Below are 24,075 nucleotides of genomic sequence, written 5' to 3' on the forward strand. Positions count from 1 at the left end.
CCCTTCCTGAATTTACCAGACCACTGTGGATGACATTTAATGCATGGATATAGCAGAGAGAGAAGCTCTAGAAATCTAAAAAGAAAATAAACACAGTAGTATTTTTTCTCCCATGTATAACATACCTGATGTAACAAAATATATTTACTACCTTTTATTTTTCTCCATCCATTCATCTCAAGACTATAAGGTTGTGAAATACACCTGTTCAGAAATAGTATCTGCGTGCAGCACTTCTGAGACACCACTGAAGCTTATCCTCTTGCTACCGAGTATTCACTCAAAGTCTCCAGAAGAATATATTCTATTGCAATAACAAATGAAGCTTAGATATGAAGAGGTTTCCTTCCTGAGTTAAAAATCTAAAGAAGAATTGATTATATCTATCCACCCTGCAAATGAAACCCCAGGTATGAACGTGTGGGAAACAGCTGCCTTCGCAGCAGGAAGAGTCGCCATTTGCCTTCTCCACGCAACGCAGAAATTCAGCACCCTGAGAGAAAAGTGCAGGTAGTTTAGGTGTTTGAGCTCTAACACCAACCACTCACCACAACAGTGCAATCAGAGCCAGGGAGCTGGGCATCAGGTCAGTCCCACCCTATATATAAAAATCAGGGGAAGAGTGGATTATTATATTTCATTTTCTTCTTTCACCCCCCAATTATCAGCATGAATGAAATGGGATTTCTTCAAAAGTAAGGACTTGCTTTCAGTGGCCTTCTTAATCTGTGCAAAGCTGTACTTCTAAGAGCAATGTCAAATGATGACTAGTATCAGAATCTGCCCTATAAAGGCTCAGTATTTCAGAATTCTGTCAATCCGCTTCACAAAAGTAAGATTTCTGACCCACATAAACTGATTCCTTCAACATGGATTAAAGAACTGTCTAAAACAGTGGTTAGTTTACTGGAGATGATCTTTAAAGTCTGAAGCTAACAGCAGTTGCTTTGGGTTTTCTCAAGAGCAGCACAGCCAGAACCCATCTTTGATTTTTTATACCATTTATTAACATATTCTCAAGTACTAATAGTTCCTGCTTCCTTCTGATAACAATGTGATCTTTTGCTACATAGCATTATCTCACATATACTCCTCTTCAGGAGAGCCCACTGGCTGACACAGGAAGACAGTGCCACCAAGACATCTTTGTGAAGGAGCTGTGATCACTGCCTGCCACATCCTTTGGTAGCAAGTGGGGAGGTCAGTATAATAAACGAAGGACCTGAAGGTATATTACTGTTGCTTGCTTATAATTACAGTAAGAGAAGTTTTAATTACTTCTTTTCTTATTAAACTACTGTTTTCATACTGCCTTGTAAGCTAAAGAACAAAAGCATTGTAAATTATTATCACCTCAGAACTGAGGGAACTTATAACAGCCAATTTGTTTAAAGAGCATTTTTATCAACATCTACTACATAAACATCTTGCTTCCTAAAATCAATGTCATTTGCAGTATATGCAGTTAATTGTCAATTAGTAAGCACATATAAGCCAGAAATTTCTGACTTACAAATGCACTGCACATGCCTGGAACAGACTACAACAGTAAGCAAATCACTCAATTTAAAGAACTATGTGGGAGGAATTTACCCACTGAGCAACATATTTAAGAGCACTTTCAGTTAAAAAAAAAAAACAAAAACTGTAAGAGAAGTTACAGAAAGATCAGGGCAGGAAATAAATACTTACAAATGTTAATATTCTGCCTACGGACCAAATTCCAAAGATTATTAAGTTTAAGCACAAATTTGGACTTCCTTGATTTACCATAGCATGAACTGGTCCTTGAAATAAAAATATAAATTCCTTTGAGTTCTTTTTCAGTTAACTGAAGTGATTAGAGTATTTAATTACAGAAATACTTTTGCCTGTGTGCACTGCTTTAAATCCTCAGAATCTGAAGATTCAAAACTTCTCCCAGTTTTTACCTCTCTGACTGGACTGTCGTCTGATGCAAAAAACAGTGACATAGAACAACAACATACACTCAATGAACGCACCCCTGCTACTGCCAAACTTGGTAATAATACCATGACAAGTATCAGAGTTTTTTGTTGTTTAAAATCAACTTAAAGCACAGATAATTCAATACTTAGTTGTGATCATCCTATCCTTGTACTGGACAATACAGGATAAACTTAAGGGCATCTGCATATCATGACCACATCTTACCACAGATTTCTACAATTTAGTTACTTTTTAGTATAAACTAAACATAAGATTTGAAGTATAATTTCCCAAGTTATTTTTTTTATAAATCCCTGTAGAAGCAAAATAAAATTTCAGCATGTTGAAGCCTTATAGTGTTCTTAGCCTTTCCTCCATTTTCATAGGTTTTTAAAGTGCTATGGAGTAGGATGAAAGAGAAACAGTTGAGGGTTTTGGTTTGCCTGCAAATAATGTTACAATGAAGCCTGTATCTCAGACCACTGGGTTTTGGTGCTTGCAAAGAGCATGAAGATCAGGAACAGACTGCACTGTTAATTACACTAACTGTAAGAGCATGGGACTTCTGCACCAAAGTAATCTGTTAGCAACTTTGTTTAGATAAGACAGGTACGCCTGAAAGTCTTCCTATTAGAACTGCCAGACACCTGATTGGATCTTATCTCTAATTTACATTGAACTTTGATGGGATACAGTCTTCAGACTCTCTTGACCATCTTCAAAAAGCCCTCAGCTTCATTCAGAAGCAATGAAATTAAGTTTAGGGAATTACAGTAGTCATTTTATAAGATAAGAAATGCAGTGTCATCATCAAGAATAATCAATGTATTCTCTTCCTCAAATTCTTGGGTGCTCCACTGAATAAATATTTCAGGGCTTTAAATTTTTCACTATTGAAACCAGACAATTTTGTTCCCCAATCTATAGGTAAGAAGCTAGGTGCAGCACTGGGAAAATGAGGTATTATCTTTTTGAAGCATCTGTTTTCTTTTACTTTACATTTATACCTGTTGAACTATACAGAAATGAAATGAAGGAAATAATTCACAAAGTGTAATGAAGCAATGGAAAAAAATCCTCAAGCAATTCTGGCCTTATGGAACCTAATTTTTTTAAAATGCAAAAAATGGTGAAATTCTGCAACTGCCTGTTGGATTTCAGAGACATAAAGAATTCAAGTAATTTTACTAACTTATAGAGCTTCATAAGTCAATGTATATGGCTGCTGAAGTGTCTGACCTTCAATTCAAGACTCATGGAATGTGAGGTATAACGGATTGCATTTCAAATATATTAACATGTGGGAGACATATTTAACATATCACGTCTGAAAAAAACCAAAAACTCAAATTCAATTCATAACCTGAACTTCAAGGGACACAACGGAGAATCATTGCAGCTCAAATTGTATCAGAAAGGAAAATGCCAGAGCGTAATTATTTTTAATTGGGTCCCACTAACAATGAGAACACTTCTTACCACTTGAAAGCTAAGGCAGCAATATTAGTCTAATCATCATCATCCAGAGCACTGTCATAAGCACTGTTTTGTTTTCACACACTTTTTAGGGTCCTTTTTCCTGAATAACTTTTCTAGTCGGTGCAAATAATTTAAATACCGCCTCTGAGTTGTGCTTTAGCACAGCTGAGTATGTTTAAGGACTAAACAAAACAGCTATACAAATATTTCAATTATGAGGACTTACTTCCATTTTTAACCATCATAAGAAACTGCAGACAGCTTAGTGCAATAGAGGGGAAGAAGAATGTCCTCATACAGCAATAATAAACAAACACCCTTTTATTCAGGTCAGACCTAGTAACGATTGGGAATGACAGTACTTAGCTCATCCTATGAATTTAGATCACCAAGATCTTTTATTCTGATTCATCATCATCTTTAATTCCTTGAAAGATTGAATTTTTTTCTCATGCACTGTACCCATAACTGTATCACTACTTGAATGCTTCTTCTGACTGTGCGGTTTGGAAGAAGTTTTAGGACCCTTTACCTACCAGCAAGTAGGATGGTCCAGGCTCATTCCATACACAAAAAATGAGTCAATTGTGGCTTCAATTTCATTTTACAAAACAACTGAGACCTAAACTAACCCAAAACCTGACTGTACACATCACACTGATCATGCAGAACAAGCCACAAAACCAGAAAAAGACGGCATTTCGGAAGAGTGCCTGTTACTCGGGCATCTGAGTAACAACAGGGAATAATTCTCCTTATGTTTCCAGCAGATGTATTCAAACTCAGTAAAGCCATGACTGTACAGTAGAATATGATTTACTCCACATATTTCAAGAGCTGGTAAGCAAATTAATTTTCTAAGTCATACAAACTACTTTCATCTTTAGAGCATAAACAGCTAATAAGTGGGAATGCTTTTTGCAATTTTTTCAGCTACCCACAGAATTCTTTGTCCTTACTGGAAACAGTTTTATCTTCCAATTAACAGTTTTCACTCATTAACATAACCTGGAGGGAAAAAACCCAACCAACTCACAAATTCAAAATTAGACAGTTCTAATTAGAGACACACACAAAAACATTACATGTGAAAACAGGTATGGATAGTTTTCAAGGTTAAAAATGACAAAAGCTGATTCCAGTCACAGTGATCGTTACAGCTTTATTCTAAATTCTTGACAGAGTTTTTCTTCTTACAAGAACAACAACAGCAGCAGCATCACAGCCCATCCTCCAAACCGAAATCACATTAATTAGCTAGGCAGCAAAGTTTCAAAGCATACCAAATGCTTACTAGAGCTTACTCTGCTATTGTGTTTAACTTTGAAAACAAGTCATGATGAGGGAAATCTACATGGTAAGCATACTTCAGCTACAGAAAAAGGGTTTTAATCTGACTGGAAATTGGCAACTGCTTGCTGTGTTTTCTATACTTTATGTTATGTTTCTCTGCTCGCCGGAACGAATTGGCTGCTATGAATGAAAAGAAACTTTTGCATCTAATCAGTGGCATGAATTTAGACTGAAAGCTGCTGTGCAGGACTTCTATGAGGAGTCTGGGCCCTCTGCCATCCTTGTGCTTGTGAATGAAACGGCATGAGCTTCATGCCCTCCTCCTCCTCCTACCCCCCCTCCCCGAGCTGGAGCCTTCACCCTTCCCTTTGCTGGGGGACTAGGGAACCAACCTTTTGCTGGTGAGACGACCATGACCCAGAAAGGCATTCAGTGCCATCAATGCACTCACTTGAGAGATCTCAGCTGCGCTTTCCATCCTGCAGCTTTCACTCCTGGTTTCTAAATCAACTCGTGAACCAATGGCAAGGCAGCCCTCCTGACTCATTCCCTTGATAAATAGGCCCCTAAACTGATCTCTGACCTCTCTGCATACTTTTCCTAAGTTACTGCTGACCCCTGAGACTCTGTATCCTGCTGTCCATACAGGTTTGACTTTGTTTTTGTATCAGGACATACTGATCAAGAAGAAAACCCAAACAGACCAAAAAAACTTTATTACCATACAATTACGCTAACAGCAAAGTCCCTATTCTTCTATTCACTCTTAAGAACTGCCATATGTTTTTGATTACAGTACTACAGCCAGTGAGTTTTCAGGAGATACAAAATAATACAAAATCTATTTAGGCTAATGGAATTTCACATGTTTCAAAATCAGTGATAGATGTCCTACTTAACCAAGTAACTTCATAACAAGCTAAATTTTAAATATAAAATATTGCTGAATCTGGATAAAGAACCAGCTGCTGTCGAGTAATTCGTTTAATTAACTTAAGAGCTGAGTCAGATGTGGAGAACAGGCTGTTAAAATTTTCAGAGAACAAACAATGTCTGTTTCAGATGTGTATTTGTTTAGCTCTCTTCTACAGTCTGTAACTATGTTGAAATACTACTTAGAACAACTTCAATAATGCGCTTCTCAGAACAGTTTAAAATACATATACTTAAAATGGTAAAACTAAAATACCACCATTTTCCATAGAATACAATATTAATGGTTTTCTTTCATTTAAAACAAGAATTTACTAAACTTCCTAGCACATAATTCAAGTTTATCACTTAAGTTTTCAGAAACTTCTTGATATAATATCCAAGTTTTCCTGCTCCAGGAGAAAAGTTTTTTCTGTATCTACCCAAAGAATTTATGCAGATTTGTTTCCATTCAAATAGTAAATACTACTAAACCCTTGGGCTTTTGCATTTTCCATTAAATAACACTTCTGCTTTGCTAAACCTACTCAAAAAAAATCCCATTTTACTGAAAAAAGTATACTCTAGTGCATCTCAAGTAACCTGCAGTAATATACGAAGACCAGAGCAGATCAATTCCACAATGTCAAGGAAGATTCTAGCTTCCAGCGTGAGGAAGGTTACTGATCTCCACCACACGCGAGGAACCTTTCCCAAGCACAGGACTAGTATGACTCAAGATGCAGCTTCCCTCATCACCTCTCCATCCAACACACATGGCATCTCTTTGTCCCACAGTCAAACAGACATCAAGCAGCAAAACTGGAGATGAAGTGTGAGGTGCTTTGCCAAAAGTTGAGAGACAGGACTCAGAGCTGTCTTCAGAGGAACATTTCATACCAGACAATACACTGAAGCAATGGACTTCTACCATGATCACTCCCATTCCATGTCACATGACAGATCCTCAATAAAACCAATATTCCCTGGCTGTTGAAAAAAAAATGGGGTTGGTCAAGCAAAGAGCTGATCATGGCAGGAAGCAGTCTCAGGATTAACATTTTGGCTAACTGAAAGATCAGGGACTGGCCTAGTTGTCCCCAATGTCATAACACTGTTGCACAAGTTACATCTTTATCTACAACACCAAGTAGATCCTATGCAGAAAAAAAGTTGTTCATATGATGACAGTGAAAACAACCAAGAGGAGGAGTAACACGGTTAGCAGAACTTCAACAGGTACCAGCCACTGGCACTGCAACAAAGACTGATATTGCCCTGCCCTTCTCCGTCCAACTCTCTTAACATGAGCAGTAAAGTATGCTAACCTCTAGTAATCGTTTAATTTTTTTTTAAACTGAAAAACATACATTCTGCCATGTAAACTGATACTCACTTCTGCATAAGTCATTAGCCTTTACATTCACAGCAGAAATCTCTACCGCTTCAGTAGACTAACTGGTCATCATAATAGATTAACTAATCCTCAGAGCTTACCAGAGAAAGAAGCACTTTCCTTGTGTTTCACAGCTATTTCCAAATCATCAGGTAACAAACAGGAAGACCTAGGAACCCAGAATTTCAGTCCAAGATTTTTATGCAGAGTGCACTCAAGTGTTCTTATGTATTAATTTCTGCTTCAATTTATTGGCTCTTTCTGCCTGTCCTCCTGCCCTCGCTCACCATTTCTATTCCTGTCATTTACTCCCAGCTCAAAATTCTGTTGATTTTCGCTTTTACGCTCCTTCTCCCTGATCCTGCATTTATCAACACATTTATTCTGCATTTATCAAGTGGGAGAAGAGGCACATAGTCATTCCCAACACAGCTTTAAGGTTTGGTACTGAAAGGGTCCAGGCTATCAAGAGATGTAACTGCTTGGAAAATCCCACTCAGGCCAGTGGCTCTGGCCTGGAACAGGCTCAGTGGCTGTGGAGAGGTGGCAGATGAAGAGTGAAATCAGTGCAGTGGTGTGCAGGGTGCCAAGAACACTGAGTGCAAACAGATTCTGTAGGCAGCAACGGTGGAGGCTTCTAATTAGCCTCCGCCGAGCGCTTCCGAGCTTTTCACTTGGTTGAACTGACTGGATCTGCACACAAGAGTAAAAGCCAATTCTCCAACATTAGGAAAATAACTGCACCGCATCCTCCAATTTACCTCCCTCTCCCTCAAGTTTTACAAAATTCTATGGAATACAAAGGTGCCAGTGTCCTGACCAAACACCCAGAGAACTCTATTCTTGCCTCTTATCTGTTTATTAAGAGAAAATGTAGTGTCCTTTACTGACTTGGCCATAAACAATAAATATAAGCTTTTCATTTGTGGTGAGTGCTTAAATACATGCATAATGGAGGTACGACTCTGTTCTGTATAAAGTCAGCATCACCATGTTTTTTCCATGCTATAAAATTATTAAAATATAAAAACTTTATATACCTATTTTCACCTTAAAAACTTTAAATATGACGTCATGAGATCAAATGAGTGGGGTTTATTTTAAAATAAAATGAATAAAGCACTATCTAGCTATCTTGTGCTAACATAGAGTACATACATATTGCTGAAAGGCACCAGTTCATATTTAAACTATAGTTAATACCTGAAGCACTGGGTTTTCTCTTATCCCATTGCTATGTTTTCCCTGCAGTGCCTTCAAATTAACAAGGCTTCTCCTTTACCTGTTTCCAAAACAGTTATCTCAGCTAGGTTCCCAAAGCCTGCTGCTCTTTCCCCAACTGGTATCAATGGCTACTCTCTCATACCAGTGATCCTGTTCAACAGGACGGTGGATCAGCTTTTCACATCATGTTTTCTTGCAGTATGGCAGGCCAATCTAGTTTAGAGAGAAGCAGCTAGAAGTTCGGTATTTCAGACACATCACTAGGAGACAGCTAAATTTACCCTTCAGGCTATTTCCCTAACCAAATCCAGGAGACCCACAGAAAGCTTCCAGCGTCCAGAGGTAGACATTCAAACTTAAAGTGCCCTTAATTAGTAAAATACTTGAGCTAGGAAAATAAACTTCCAGACATCCAAGTCTCTTCTTTTGTAGTTTGTATTGGCAGGGCTAGCGGTTGCCATACCATTCATCAGTGTCTGTGTCTGGTCCTCCCCGTATTTCATTCAGCAACGACTCCAGACATCAGTCATCGGAATCCCCACCCGCAGCAAGAAGTGGCACCGCTGACAGAAACAGCATGGTTTCAGTTCCAGTTGTTTCAAATAATGAAAGCCTGAATATACCGTAAATAACAAGCAAATCTCAGAATAAATGTGGCATTCTGAGAATGCTTATCCATTATGTGTTATCCAGCACTATATCAGAATACAGTCTACAATACACATTGTCTTTTTGGCTAATGCAAATTTGGACTTTCAAGGTAAATATTTATTTAAACTAAGCAAAGCACTTCCATTACAACACTAGAGTTTCAGGATAATGTTAACTTCTTAGTACTTTTCTGAGCCAGAAGTATGTACAGTAGCTCCTGCAAAGGCCTTTAGGAACACAGACACTAAGTACACTTCTGGAAATGAAGACATTTTATTCTCTCAGTGACTTCATTCTTGCAATTACCAAAGACAGCTGATAAAATCTGTCATCTTTTATTGATACTAGGGACAGCCAGAAAAGACTGAAAGAAGAAAATGGAACAGGAATAAAGGAATTCTTTACAGCATAAGAACAATTTTCAAAGGAAATCTAAAGCTGAAACATTATAGACAAATCTGATGGAAATCTTGGTGCTGAAGTAACACCAATAAAGGAAAATGGATCATGCAAAGGAAAAAATCTATCAGACAGCAGGAAGGGTATCTAACTTCAAATGGTAACTGAGTGGAAAAAAGAGACAACCTCCTAACCAAGGTGCTCTGAATTAGTCCTTAAGGCAATTTCTCTTCCCTCATGTCTAAGCCCCACACAGCCGTTCGCTCACTGCCCCCAGCGGAAAGGCGGTGAGAACTGGAAAAGTGAGAAAATTCATGGGCTGAGATAAAGACAGTTTAATAGGGAAAGCAAAAGCTGCACATGCAGGCAAAGCAAAACAAGGAATTCATTCACTACTTCCCATGGGCAGGCAGGTGTTCAGCCATCTCCAGGGAAGCTGGGCTTCATCACGCCTAACAGTAACTGGGGAAGACAAACTCTGTCATTTCAAACATCCCCTGCTTCCTTCTTCTTCCCCCAGCTTTACATGCTGAGCATGATGTCAATATGGTGTGGAATATCCCTTTGGTCAGTTGGGGTCACAGTCCTGGCTGTGTCCCCTCCCAGCTTCTTGTGCACCCCCAGCCCACTCGCTGGTGGGGTGGAGTGACAGGCAGAAAAGGGCTCGACTCCATGTGAGCACTGCTCAGCAGTAACTAAAATGTCCCTGTGTCATCAACACTGTTTCCAGCACAAATCCAAAACCTAGCCCCATACTAGCTACTCTGAAAAAAAAAACCAAACAAACCTCCATCCTAGCCAAAACCAGCACACCCCATTAACTACCTAGATAAACAACTCCTAAAATAGGCACCTCTAGTACATGTCTCAGGTTAGGACAGACCCCCAGTCATATCTGCATATACACATATTACACAACCATAGTTCTTTTATTATTCTGACAGGGCATTGCATTGTCTGCCTCTATCTAAAAAGAACCTGGAAATAAAACCAATATGACAGATTGGGATCAGCAGCCCATTCCTTACCCCACCCCAGAATCTAAGGTAAGTGTGTTTTCCTGTAATTTCCAATTAACAGGACATTCATAAATATGAACATACAAATTAAGAAGTTTATTCTGCAAAAGTTTGTTTACAGAAAATTAGGAGCAATCTAAATATATTTTCATTCTTGTATTATCAAAGTACTTATCACTGAAACCATTCATTCTCATTAAGGGAAAAACTGGACATAGACTTTTAATTAAAAAATCAGAGCCTCTGCGGGGCAAGAGCAGCGGTACCTAATTCCTCAGGGCCAGGTGGCAAAGTCCTGAATAGTAGTCATTAAAAGAGCATTTAAAAAAAAGAGAAAATTACCAAGTGTGAGTACACGCAGAGGTTGAGATGCAGTGCCTTGCCTAAGTCCTGTCCCCATATGAATAGCTGGGAGCAGCATGAGGACTGGCAGACAAACTCCTTTCACTCTGCACCAGAAGCACTGGAGATCTGAAGAGAATCTGAAATTTAACCAGCAGTCTGGTTCCTCTGATCTTTGTCTTAGCCTGGATGTAGCATCAGGCTACATCATAATGGAGGTTAATTATCCATTTTTACTGGGATATTAATCATCCCCCAGAAAAAGCAGATTCACATGGGCAGCTGACTTTTCCTTCTCTGTACTCTGGACACAGACTGTCCACATGCAGCTGCAGAAAGTCAGAGGCATAAGAACCAGCCATAAGAATCATAGGTTGATGCCTGCCGTGGATGTGCCCATTTACAGTTAGGGATTTCACAACAATTTGGAAATCTCTTTACACCATTTATCAGAGAATATTCTTCCAGGACTGGCTATAGCCCCTAAATATTTTGAAGCACTATATGTAGCTCTCAAGCTCAAATAGATTATGGTCTATAGTGCTTTTTGAACAATTTTATTGTACACTTTTAATCAAAAAAAGTAAAATTATTAATATAGGGCCTGGATTCAAATATCAATGAAATGGTATTAAAAAAAAAAAAAACACACCACACAAACCTCCAACCAGAATACCCACAAAAACAGAAAGAAAAGACAAGCTTCCAGAGAAGAAAATATGCATATACTATACAACAGACATAAAATAAAGGAAGAAAACAAAATGTTTAGAATTTGGTTGATAGGTTTCTACAACAATTAAAATGTGATAAACAACTACACTCCTATGTGAGGCCCGGTCATGACTCATCGTGGCTTTACAATCCACCTAATACTTTGAGATGCGTGTAAATTAGAATTAGAGACATACTAGGAACGGTGGGCTAGATGTATCCATACATGACAGTCTACTGAATAGAAACCAATTCATGAAGTGATATGAAAAGCCTTTACATAGTTCATAGCACCTGTGGTAGCCACTTCTCCTGACTGTGAAAACTCAGGAAGACAGTAGTCCCCTAAAATCTTCATTTTTATTTGAGGACGCTTTTTAGAGGCCAAAAATATTATTCTAAGGTCCTCTCTGCATCACTTATGCTTCATTTTCTCTCAAAACCTTAGAAGTAAGCTGAGTTTAAAATTTGATTGCATGTGGCAAGTCTGCAGTTCATTTACATTTTTCATTATCCAGAAAAAGCCTCAAATCTTTCACTGCACAAGACTTCATATCGCAATAGGAATATTCAATATGCAAATAATTACTTCCCATCCATACTGCACAGTAAAACTATAACTGCCCTACTGCCAGTGAATGTTGCACCTATCTTTTAAGTCCAGTTATCTACCAAGAACAGCATCTCCTGCAAGACAAAAATAAGTACCTAAAGTTTTAATAAATGGTAGAAATAAAAGGTCAATAACCAGAATTGCTGTGATATATCAGTAAATGCCTTTTGGAATTCTGTGGGGTAACTATAGCAAGTGCTTCTTCCGTTACCACTAGCCAGTGAAATTAAAAGGTTTAGAAATAAATGGGAAAGTCAGAGTCTGATGTACTATATTAGCCCAGAGCTGTTTTGTGGCTGCAAAACAACAGGAAATGGAATGGAATAGCCATTACAGCCTTTATTGCCATGGCACATTAAGACAGACAACAGCCTGCAAAGAACTAACGGTTTAGACACAAAATAACATTTTGCCAAAATCCTGTTTTACATGTAACAGTTCTTGCACTCAAAAGACAAATTACACTTGGCAAGTATGGGGAATTTTTCAGTACAAAAGTGCGTAATACACAAATGCACAATAGTAGCTGTGGTGGTCATATTTTGATCTTTTTTTTTTTAATATTGTACTACCATTCGATGCAAATCTAGCTATTAAGGGGTTTTTTATTAGTAAAAGCTACAAGAGCAAAAATTCATTGTTGCTTTCTGTGCTGGAAGCCACTGTAATACAGATGAAAACCTAATTAATTCAGTATATTTCCAGCACACATTTCTTAGAAGATGCCCAAATTAACTTCGTTTTTCACGATACAGCAATTGCCAGCAGAAAACAACACTTGCTCACACATCCCATACAGTAACTTACATAAAATCCATTTAAATGTCAGGAGAACTGACTATTTTATGTAACACTGCCATTGATAACTTGTAAAGTGGCATTTGTATACAAAATAGGTTTGACAGAGAAACAGGAGAAGCTTCAGAAGATAAAAGGCAATTCCTTTATACCAATTCATCTGAAAATTTTGACTCAGACCCAAGAAAGTGTCTGAAAGTGTCCCATTATCAAAAACATTTCTCAGTGAAGAAGTATCCCACAAATGAATTTGGAAAACCTATGTTTTACTGGATTGTACACGTTGAAAACTAAGTTAAGAGCTTACTGAGATTGAATAGTAACTAGTCAACTTAATGACGTAAAAATTGATGGTATAGCAGATGAAACTATAATGACAAAATAAAATTTAGTTTTTTAAAAAACAGTTTTTACCTTAGCAAAAGTTTCTTCACTTGGTCTACTGAATGAAATGAAGACTTAATTGTACCAGTACTACAGCCCCCGTTAAACTTTTAACTTCATGTATTCCAACTAGAATAAACGTTAATCATGGCTGAAGGTTATCTCCATCAAATCACAGGAGTGTTCTCTGATATATGGATATGAAGTATAAAGACAAGCAATCTCTTACGAACTCATCAGGCTGAATCTTGACTTAAAGGGGTTTTGCACTGGTTTTTTTGCAAGAGTCAGATCCTTTGTCTTTGCCTACCTATGGAAAACCACAGCTTATACTGTAGCAGTATCAGTGTAATTTATCCTCAGCTTCACATGAAAATTTCATCACTGTATTTTGCTGAGACACTGATTTACCAGCATTCCCCAATTTTGTCCTGGCACAGTAGACTAAAAAACACGAAAGCAAAGCATGATTCTTTTTTGCAGTTCAAATCTTTATTATTCTGAAAAGCTTCCTAGTGTCCTATATTCATACTCTCCTCTGCTTCCCTTTTGAGGATACAGAGTTAGGCCCATAGCAGGCATACAAACACGAGATTATTTAATATAATTTTATTTCATCATCTACTCAAAAGCTTTCTAACTACAGCACAATATATTTGAGCATTTATAAAGAGAGAGCTTTAAGCTTTCCTTGCTGTAATTTACTATTTCTAAATGCAAATACTGAAATGTAATCAAAAGAGATAGAACATTTAAGAGAGTAAACCTCTGCTTTTCAGTAGAGATCACAACAACTTCATACACTCATGAAAGCCAGTTCTTTGTGTGCTCACACTCGGACTGAAGAAAGCTTTACATTCTTCCTGGAGCCAAAGACCTCTTCGATATCTGCAGAAAACAGGAAGCTTTCCTGCCCATTGTTTCTGTCCGGTCTGACTATTGTGACAGTTCAGTATAACTAAACATGGGAAAAAGTCCTTTTAGTCTCTATGAGGACAACCTCAGAGCATATGGGAAGAAATTAAAACACTCATACAGAATATAACTGCCAACTTCCAGGCATTATTCTTAATAAACAGGATTTCACACAGTGTCAGAAAGATGAATGAGGAGTAACCTTAAAGTAAATGGAAATAAAAGTTATTGGTATCAGGTCTTCACTCTCCTGCCCCTGCTCGAATAAAGAATGCTTACAAGTATATTACAACATATTTAAACGTGGTATCCACATCCCATTAAGATTGTAACTTCCATTCTGTGCTGGTTTTGGCTGTGGTAGAGTTAATTTTTTTCAGAGTAGCTAGTATGGGGCTAGGTTTTGGATTTGTGCTGGAAACAGTGTTGATGACACAGGGACATTTTAGTTACTGCTGAGCAGTGCTCACATGGAGTCGAGCCCTTTTCTGCCTGTCACTCCACCCCACCAGCGAGTGGGCTGGGGGTGCACAAGAAGCTGGGAGGGGACACAGCCAGGACTGTGACCCCAACTGACCAAAGGGATATTCCACACCATATTGACATCATGCTCAGCATGTAAAGCTGGGGGAAGAAGAAGGAAGCAGGGGATGTTTGAAATGACAGAGTTTGTCTTCCCCAGTTACTGTTAGGCGTGATGAAGCCCAGCTTCCCTGGAGATGGCTGAACACCTGCCTGCCCATGGGAAGTAGTGAATGAATTCCTTGTTTTGCTTTGCCTGCATGTGCAGCTTTTGCTTTCCCTATTAAACTGTCTTTATCTCAGCCCATGAATTTTCTCACTTCTCCAGTTCTCACCGCCTTTCCGCTGGGGGCAGTGAGCGAACGGCTGTGTGGGGCTTAGACATGAGGGAAGAGAAATTGCCTTAAGGACTAATTCAGAGCACCTTGGTTAGGAGGTTGTCTCTTTTTTCCACTCAGTTACCATTTGAAGTTAGATACCCTTCCTGCTGTCTGATAGATTTTTTCCTTTGCATGATCCATTTTCCTTTATTGGTGTTACTTCAGCACCAAGATTTCCATCAGATTTGTCTATAATGTTTTCAGCTTTGCCTGCATGTGCAGCTTTTGCTTCCCCTATTAAACTGTCTTTATCTCAACCCATGAATTTTCTCATTTTTCTTCTTCCGATTCTCTCCACCTTCCCACTGGGGGTAGTGCACAAGCGGCTGTGTGGGGCTTAGTTACTCGCTCGGGTTAAACCATGACACATTAATTTATTCCATTATTACTATTATTATTATTATTATTATTAATTGTAGGTACGTGTTGTTTTTGTAAGTGAAACAGAATCAAGATCTTATTAGAAAACCAACTTTTCTAATTCAAGAAAACAGCAGACGCAATGCTTCAATCCAAGAGGAAATTCTAACCCACAGAAAGAACTCAACTCTGCCAAAAATATTTCCAACATTATGAAGTAATCTCAACTTGTCACTTTCAAAATGTTAAATCAGTCACATCATTTTGAAAACCTGGAGGTCTCTTTTACTGGTAAGCTTGAGATCAGCTAAAGACAGCTCAAATTTTGCTCTCCTTAATTAGAAAATTCTCATTTATCTCTTGATAATTATTGAAACTTCATATTTTATCATAAAATAAATTAAAATAAGCAGACAATAACCAAGTACAAAGGTAATGGTATTTTCACACCTCAAGCTGACTGTATTTGAAGGTATCTAAGAAACTGCAAAAGCCAGTGATGCCTGTCCTATTAACCCAAATACCACAATATGAGGAAATCTCATCACATACTTGACATGTTTCAAAGGGGGTTTTGGTGTGCTTTTTCATCTTTAGAAGAACCAGTAACCATTCCCTCTTCCTTTTCAACCGTTTTAATGCATTTTTTCTTCCTTTCCAGTATTCTGTCCCACCTATTTCCAGGGCACAGTTTCCTCTGTAATCTCTCACCTCTCATTCTTCATATTTACTACTGTTGTTAACTACTTTTGTCCTTCACTGAGCCCTCTTTCCACACTGTTTCCCCATACACTGTTTCACACTGCAAAACAGAACGGTGAGCAGGACAGCAAACAGCAACTACAACTCATACTTCAAGCATCTTCCCCAACATTTGAAAATGTCACTTTCAATATTTAAAGGTAAATGAAGAGAGGAAAGCAGGGCCTAAGTAAGGTGCGAACTACATTTTGCAAAAGAAGGATAAGCAGAATTCTTAACATCTTTTGGTATAAGAAAAATCAAAATTCAATACCTCAAACATCGATTATACACATTTGGGGGTTTTATTCTTACCCTCTGAAAACTGTTGTGCAAAAGATTAAGAATGAAACCAGGGTGAAGATCAATGATACTGACACCAGAAGAATTCATCCCAAAGGAGCCTGAAAGATGATCAGAAGTATGAAAGGGCTTTCATAACAGGAATAATTAGACTTGGACTTCTAACAAGAAAAATAGTGACACAAGTACTTAGTGAATTTTTCAGGCAGGACATTTTAAATGAGCAAAAGGAATTATTTTGTGGGAAACACATTCAGAAGTTACTGGTGCCAAAAAAATACAAACTGTACAAAAATAAAGAAGGCAAACTCAGAGATTGCTTAGTTTGCATCCAGGCCCCGCATCCACAACCTCCAGCACGGACAGTCCCAAACTACTGGTGCCTGCAGTTGGGAAGGATACACCCTCCATAAGTAATGCTACCAACCGCCATTTTAAAATAAAGTTACTGCAATGGACCTATTATTAAATCTATCACAGCACTTCACAGGTTTCTTCCAACACCTCTCATTTTAGGTTTTTATCTTATACTGCAAGTTCATTTTTAAGTGTTATTTCACAAGCTTTCAGGAACAAAAATCAGCAGGCACTGGAAGGAAGGAAGCAGCTATCATTGTAAGTTTAGTGTGGCCATTTTTACAAAGGCATTCTATGAATGAGGACATATTTACTGTCTTCCTGCTTCTGCAAAATAACTCTCCTCCACAGACAATGAAAAGATAAATAGGAACTAATCAGTAACGAACATTTTACAAATGACAAAACACGAACTCTACAGATATATGCCACTCTTTCCATTCCCTCTACCTTGTAAGGCTTTGGTATCTTTTTAGTGAAAGCACTACTTATATACACTGAAGAGCTTCAGTTGCTTCCATGTCTGTTTAAGTCTCAAATGCCTCTGTGACTCTTAAAGCAAAGTGCTTTTACCAGGCTCATGCAACAGAATCCAAGGATATTGACTCAAAGCATCCTGTCCTATGCTATTTCTTCTAGGCATCTGGATACATCATATGCTTAAATTCCTTGGGTAAGGTAACTTAGCACATACTAAGCTATAGAATGAAGTGATTTTCCAGTCTTGTTACACAAATTCATAGCATCCTGGAGATCAATCACTTTGTTATACAGTACACCATTTCAACTTTATAGCTTTGTGCTTTCAGTGTCCAGTTTTTTTCAAAATGTCACAGTAGGGATTAAGAAGTAAAAACATGGCCAATTAAGTTTACAGAAGAACCTGAGAACATCCTGAAAGTGTATTAAAGGCCGGGGAAGAGAAATCTTGTATTACCATTCTTCTATTTTGTATCTAGTACTTTCTAGCTTATTTCAGTAACATAAAATAGGAAGTTGCTGACTCTTATGGTATCGTTTGTTAAAGAAAACACAAACTAATGAATTATTTTAGGTGTGCTCCACTTTCGTGCTGCTACCTAGTAATCAGTATTTAACAATTCCCACTCTGGAATTCTTAGCTGAATAATAACATAAAACCAGCTTTGTTTTAGATACACATTTATCATGTTTTGAATTGTCATGCTTTTGGGGGTGGGGGGCAGTGAGAACACAAATAAATCATTCAGGATTTGCCACTGGACATATCTCAAAGTGTCTCACCTAATTCACCAGTTTGTGCCTATTACAAGGTAGTCTTTCCTCTACAGATACTTGGCTACCAAATTCACCCTTCACTGCTTGCCAGCAAACTCTTCCTAAACAAGCGCCAAGACACAGGTCTCTGAAGGCTTTCTGTAAGCACAACTTCATGAAGTTAGTAAGGCAAAGAAATTAGGCTTTTCAAAAAAACTGGACATTTACAAGTAAAAGTAGAAACGTAATTCGAGCCCAAGTTAGAAAACTGTCTTGCAATTTAGCCTTTCTGACTTACAGCTCCTGAAATATATCCCAGCCATTTCAGCTGGAGGCTCAGGTCACAGCCACACATATATTCCATCTTCAGATGTGTTTCTCAGATTTGTTTGCCGAGTACATGACACTAGTCATTGTCCCCCAGCCAGACAGACCTGGCCAGCCACTACCCAATTATATTTTCACAATAGCTTTTTTCTGATGCAAATAAAAACATCCTTATTTTCTACAAGAGTCTGAAGTCCCAAGTACAGAGAATTTCCCATGGCCCAGCTCATACCTAACCAGCTACAATGAGGATTAACTGCATCAATCTCATGGATAATTCTTCCCGGCCTAGATATTCTCCATGTTTGCAGCCTATTTCTCCTTTTCTATTCAGCCTGCCAGCTGATTGCTCCTGCCTAATCCATACTACTCAAATTAATGTATATCCCTGATGGAGCTCTTAACACCTCATCTTCAAATATTACAGGAGACACCCTGCACACACCTCAAGCAACTCAGCTCTCCAACACACTACCACATTCCTGTTGAGATCGCCTATAACACATTACTAACTTGGATACCCAGTAGGGCAACAAGTCTTGTTAGACTTGTCTAAGAGTGCTCTGTCTCCACTGATGCTTCTCTGTCACATCATGTTTGATCTTGGCATAAGGAAGCTGGGATCACTGAGTCAACATGTAGGAATACATGGATCCGGCTCTCTAGAAGTAACTCTATTTAAACAGCCTGAGAAATTAACAGTATATTTCACAGGACAAAATATAAAAAAAACTTATTTAATATAAATTCATTTATCAATTGTCACTGATCACTTGCTCTAGCTGTTACAATAGGCAAAACTGTATTTAGAAATCAAACACATCGATATATATAATGTATTTAAACTTCAGGTGTAAATACTAGCAGCTACAGCCAAATTCAGTTTTGAAGTGAGAATGCATATAAAACTTCCCTATGAAGGTCAAGGAGTGGATTATTTACTCTGCTCCATTCAGCAAGATATTACCAATTTGTCAGGGGGCCTGCACCACACAAATGACACTGAAATAAAGAAAGCCACCCTCCTACATCTTATCACTGTTCTCTCCACTGCTCTTCACTTCTAAGTGTTTCTCCTACTCATTCCCCTACATTAAACTCATGCTCTTCAGCCTTGAACTTGAAAGCTCCTGAGGTGTGCCACATGACTGGTAGCCAGGCTGCCAAAAGCAAGAAGGAGAATCAGGAGGTCTCATGGAACCTGAACTAAGTGTCAACCCCTAACATCTCAGTTCTGTCCCTACAACAGGATAACTTCAGCTGTGAACAGGCTATGAGAGAATCACAGGAGCAATAAAGCTTGCACAAAATGAAGTTGACTTTGAAGAATTATCCTTGCAGTTTCTCAGACATTTTAAGCAGATAACCATTCTTCTATCATCAGTTATATATAAAGGGAAAGGACTGCTTTGCTGTCAGAGTACTGAACTGGGAATCAAGACACCAGATTATATTTCTGGCTCTGCCACAAACTTCCACTGGGACCCAAAAATCAAGATCTGTCTGTAAGTTTCCCACTAGTAGAACTACTCAGATTTGATTTATTAATGACAGCAATGCTCTGAGACATCTCTGAATAGAAAATATTACAGAAGCGCCAGGTTATCTGTTTCCTGAGCAAATATAATACAGTGGAAAAAATAACTGTGTAGCTGAGTTTCCTCTTGGATTTTGAATATTTGTTTGCTGAACAGTATAGCCTAGCCATTTGCATTGCGATTTCAGAGGACAGAGGAAACAAAGTAGACGTGCAACCCTGAAAAATTTGCTCTCCTGAAGAGCTGAAACTTCAAGACAGTCTGCTTCTTCCCCCATCATATCAATAAATTGTAAAATTGATGAGTCATGTAGCTTAGAAGGGACCTCCAGAGGTCATCTAGCCCAACCATTTGAGCAAAGCAGTGTCCACTACAACAGGTTGCCCCATCTTGCCCAGCTGAGCTATGAACAAAATACAGATATTCCACAGCCTATATGCAACCTGTTCCAGCTTTTACCATCCTCATGGTAAACAATATTTTTTCCTCTCACACTGAGTTGGAATTTCCCATTTTCTGTTGCCTATCCTTCTTCCACTGCGCACCTCTGAGAGGAGTGTGGCTCCACCTTCTCCATATCCACCCATCAGGGAGATGCAGACAACAATAAAAATTTCACTGAGACTTCTCTTCTTAAGGTCAAAGAAACCTTGTTCTCTCAGCCTCTTTTTGCAAGTAATACGCTCCAGGCCCTCATCACCTTGCTGGCTCTCCACTGGACTTGCTGCAGTACATAAATTTATTTCTTGAACTAGGGAGCCCAAAGCTGCAGCCACAAAGGTCTCACAACTCTAGAGTAAACAATCACTTCCCTTGATCTACTGCTAAAATAGCCCAGGATGCTGCTGACTGTTTTCTGCACTGCAAGGGTTCAACACTGACTCATGTTCCAGTTCTTGTCCACAGGCACTGCCAGAGTCATTTCTGTAAAGCTGCTTCCTGGCCCCCAGCCTGCACTGGTGCACAGCGCTGTTCCATCCCAGGTGCAGGACTCTGCGTTTGCCTTCACCGAACTTCATGAGGCTCCTGCCAGTACTGTCAGTACTCCATGCTCTTGAGACCCATCTGCTGAAAGCACACCTTCCAATCCTACCATTCAGGACATTTCTGAAGACATGATACAGTACTGGTTCCTGAGGGACCGCTCATAACTGGTCACCACTTGTAGCTTGTGCTGTTGACAACTGTCCTTTGAGTCTAACAGATTCACCAGTTTCCCACCCACCTTATTGTCTATGTATCTAATCCAAATTGATGAGGTCTGGATGTAAGGATACTATGTCAGACCATGCCAAAGACTTTGGTTATATCAAGGTAAACACAATATCCATAGCTCGCACCAAGTTCCCCGAGCCAGAGAAGGCAATCAGGTTGATCAGGCATGATTCACCTTTGGTAAGCCCCAGGAGGCTGCTTCCAATCACTTTATTTTCCATCAGTGGCACAGAAATGGTTTTAAAGATGATTCACTATACCACCCCCACAAGGACTGAGGTGAAGCTGATGAGCTTGCACTTCCCCAGGTCCTCTTCTTTGACCTTCCTGAAGCTAGCTTTGACATTTGTGTTTTCCCAGTCATTAGGAACTCCCCACAACCACCATGACCTTTCAAAGATGACAGGTAGGCCTCACATTGACATCGGCCAGCTTCCGCAGATGCATCCCACCTGATCTCAGACTTGTTTATATCCAGTTGACTTAAGTACTTCATAACTGTGCCTTCTTCTACTGTAGGCAATGGCACATTCTCAGAAAATCTGCAAATAAGCTTTGAGAGGCCTAAGGGAAACACTAATTGGTGAAAACTCCAGGAGAAAAAATATGGAGTACCTCAGCCTTTTCTACGTGACCTTTTCACAAACCTCCCTGCCCCCCTGTGCTGCAAGCACACATTTTCCTTAGCCTTCTTTTTACTACCAATGTACTTACAGAAGTCCTTTCTGTTGCCCTTCACATCCCTAATCTCAACACCAGCTGAGCTTCGGCTTTGCTATCTCCAGTCTTGCATGTCATTATATTCCTTCTGAGTCACCTGTTCCTAAGCTATCTTGAGCCCCACACCAATACACAAAATCACAGAATCACAGCATCACAGAATCCCAGGTTGGAAGGGACCTCAGGGACCATCTAGTCCAACCTTCTATTCACCAGAGACAGGGACAATCCTGCTCAGTCCATAACAGAAAATTGAGCCAATATGCATGCACTTTAGAATTAAAGCAAAAATAGTCAAACAAAATTCCTGAAAAAGAATATGCATTAGTACACAAAATTATTCAAGATACTTATATAAAAAGCCAGGGCCTAAATTATTGTAATTTTTAATAAAAATTAGTATCTTATTCCATTCTGTACTTGATTCATGGATATCCCAATTCCTTTCCAAACAGGACATATACTTAACAGACACATGGTTATAGCCTTCTACAGACTGGCAAGTTGCCCCCACCAGTATCTTAGGTCAACTATAGCCAGTTTGGATTTGTTTATTTTGGCCAAAATACAGTTCCTTTTGGTTTCCAACATAAAGAACTTCTCAGTTCCTCCTATAGTGTAATACTGTTACTAACTTGGAATTCCTCTCCTTTGACAAAATTGTTCTTCATGCTAACCCTACCAAAAAAATACAAACCAACTTTGGAATACATAGTTTCAAAGCACTTGGTGTTTAAAATGGTGACAAAAATTACTACTGAAGAGGGTTGAAAAATATGTCTCCATAAATATTTGAAATCACTGCAAACAGCATACTATTCAACAGCATCAGGCTGCACAGAGTAACTTAAGTCTGGACATATTGATTGACGGTCCCCTCCAAATAGTCTCTTCTAAATTAGCTGCTCACATTACAAACTTGTGAAATATATGTGGCAGGAGAGTTAGGACTGAGCTACAAGGCAGAGCAAAGGAATAACTGGAACACTGCAAATATAATGATATTTATAAATACAGATAAATCAAGAAGTTGTAAAACACCCCTAAGCATACCATGGTCTTCGGCATGATGCATCTTGGTCTACAGTAAGTCATATGAACATAAAAGTTTCTTAAATGCTACAAAACAAAAATGTCTCCTCTCAGTATTTTAGACTTTTCACTGAACAGCTAAACAAGCGACCCTTTTTTTCTTAGAGAACAGCTTTTCAAAATATAGTCTAAGTACGTCTGAAAGCAATAAGAGGAAATCCATTGAAAACCATGAAACATCTCTCTGGAGTATAGCACAGTGTAATTCCTTACACTGCCAAACATGACAAGATATGTGCTTGAAAATTCTTCTGAAAAACCTCTGCTTTTTGCCATCGCCATACCTTGCATGACCTCTGTGCTCAGCTAGTAGAGATGCAAATAATCTTTCTTGCTAATCCACTCCATAAAGCAAGCATTCAACCTTGGAAGTGGGGGTTACAAAGAAATAAATAGCTTTTAAGCAGTTATTCTCACTCTGATAAAGACCGCAGGTGGTGCTATTGATATAGCCAAGCAAAGTCAAATAAAAATAGAATACCACATTCAGATTTTTTGTAATGCTTAAGCAAGTTAAAAACAGCAGAAATTGGAAGTGAATGGAAAAGATATTGACTTTCTATGGTAATTGTGTTTGCACTTCCTTTGCACTTTTTGTGATGAAGTAGCCATAGAATGTTGTTTTTCTTTTCCTGAAGAGAAAGGAAATCACATAACCTTATCAAAAAATGCAGCCAGCTAAAACCCTTCCCTTCCATTCATTTAAATCCCTTTTATAAATTATAAATGCAATTCTGCAAACCATTATGAAGTCACTAATCATTACTGTAATTGAGATATACATATAACATATTTAGGGAGTTGGACTCGATGATGTTTATGGGTCCCTTCCAACCTAATTTCATTGTCTAGCATAACCATTCGGGGAGTTTCGATGCAGGACAGAAATACTCTACTGCTGGTCAGGCTTAGTAACACTGAATTTGACTAAAAGTTACCTGGAGTCTCAATTACTATTAATCACCCATCCAACTAATTAGTCTGCTCAACAATCAGAGAAATACCTATTGAGCCAAAAGAACGGAAAGGCTCAGTGTGGCAGGGAAATACAGATCCTGAGGAGTCATACAGCCACCGAGGAGGCTGGGCAATAAACCTTATGAACAAAATCTCTTTATGCCCATTGAAAAGCAAGGACACGGCCTCCCTTAACAGGGCACACATTTAAAGAAAAACAACCATTTTTCCACTTTAG

The 24,075-nt window shown here is 38.7% G+C and overlaps 1 protein-coding gene across 2 annotated transcripts in view; it reads right to left on the reverse strand.

Annotated features, from left to right (window-relative positions):
- Window positions 1–24,075, reverse strand: part of PREX2 (phosphatidylinositol-3,4,5-trisphosphate dependent Rac exchange factor 2) — a 189,175-nt gene that overhangs the window by 159,222 nt on the left and 5,878 nt on the right. Inside the window, exon 1 of one of the 2 annotated variants that reach the window (XM_064442582.1) lies at window positions 5,115–5,296. The exons of the other annotated variant lie outside the window; for it this stretch is intronic. The gene's annotated coding sequence lies outside the window, so the exon portion shown is untranslated. Of the gene's footprint in view, window positions 1–5,114; window positions 5,297–24,075 lie in introns of those variants that run through there. 2 annotated transcript variants of the gene reach the window in all.

Source organism: Phalacrocorax carbo, chromosome 2 (assembly GCF_963921805.1).
Source record: "Phalacrocorax carbo chromosome 2, bPhaCar2.1, whole genome shotgun sequence".
NCBI lineage: Eukaryota > Metazoa > Chordata > Aves > Suliformes > Phalacrocoracidae > Phalacrocorax > Phalacrocorax carbo.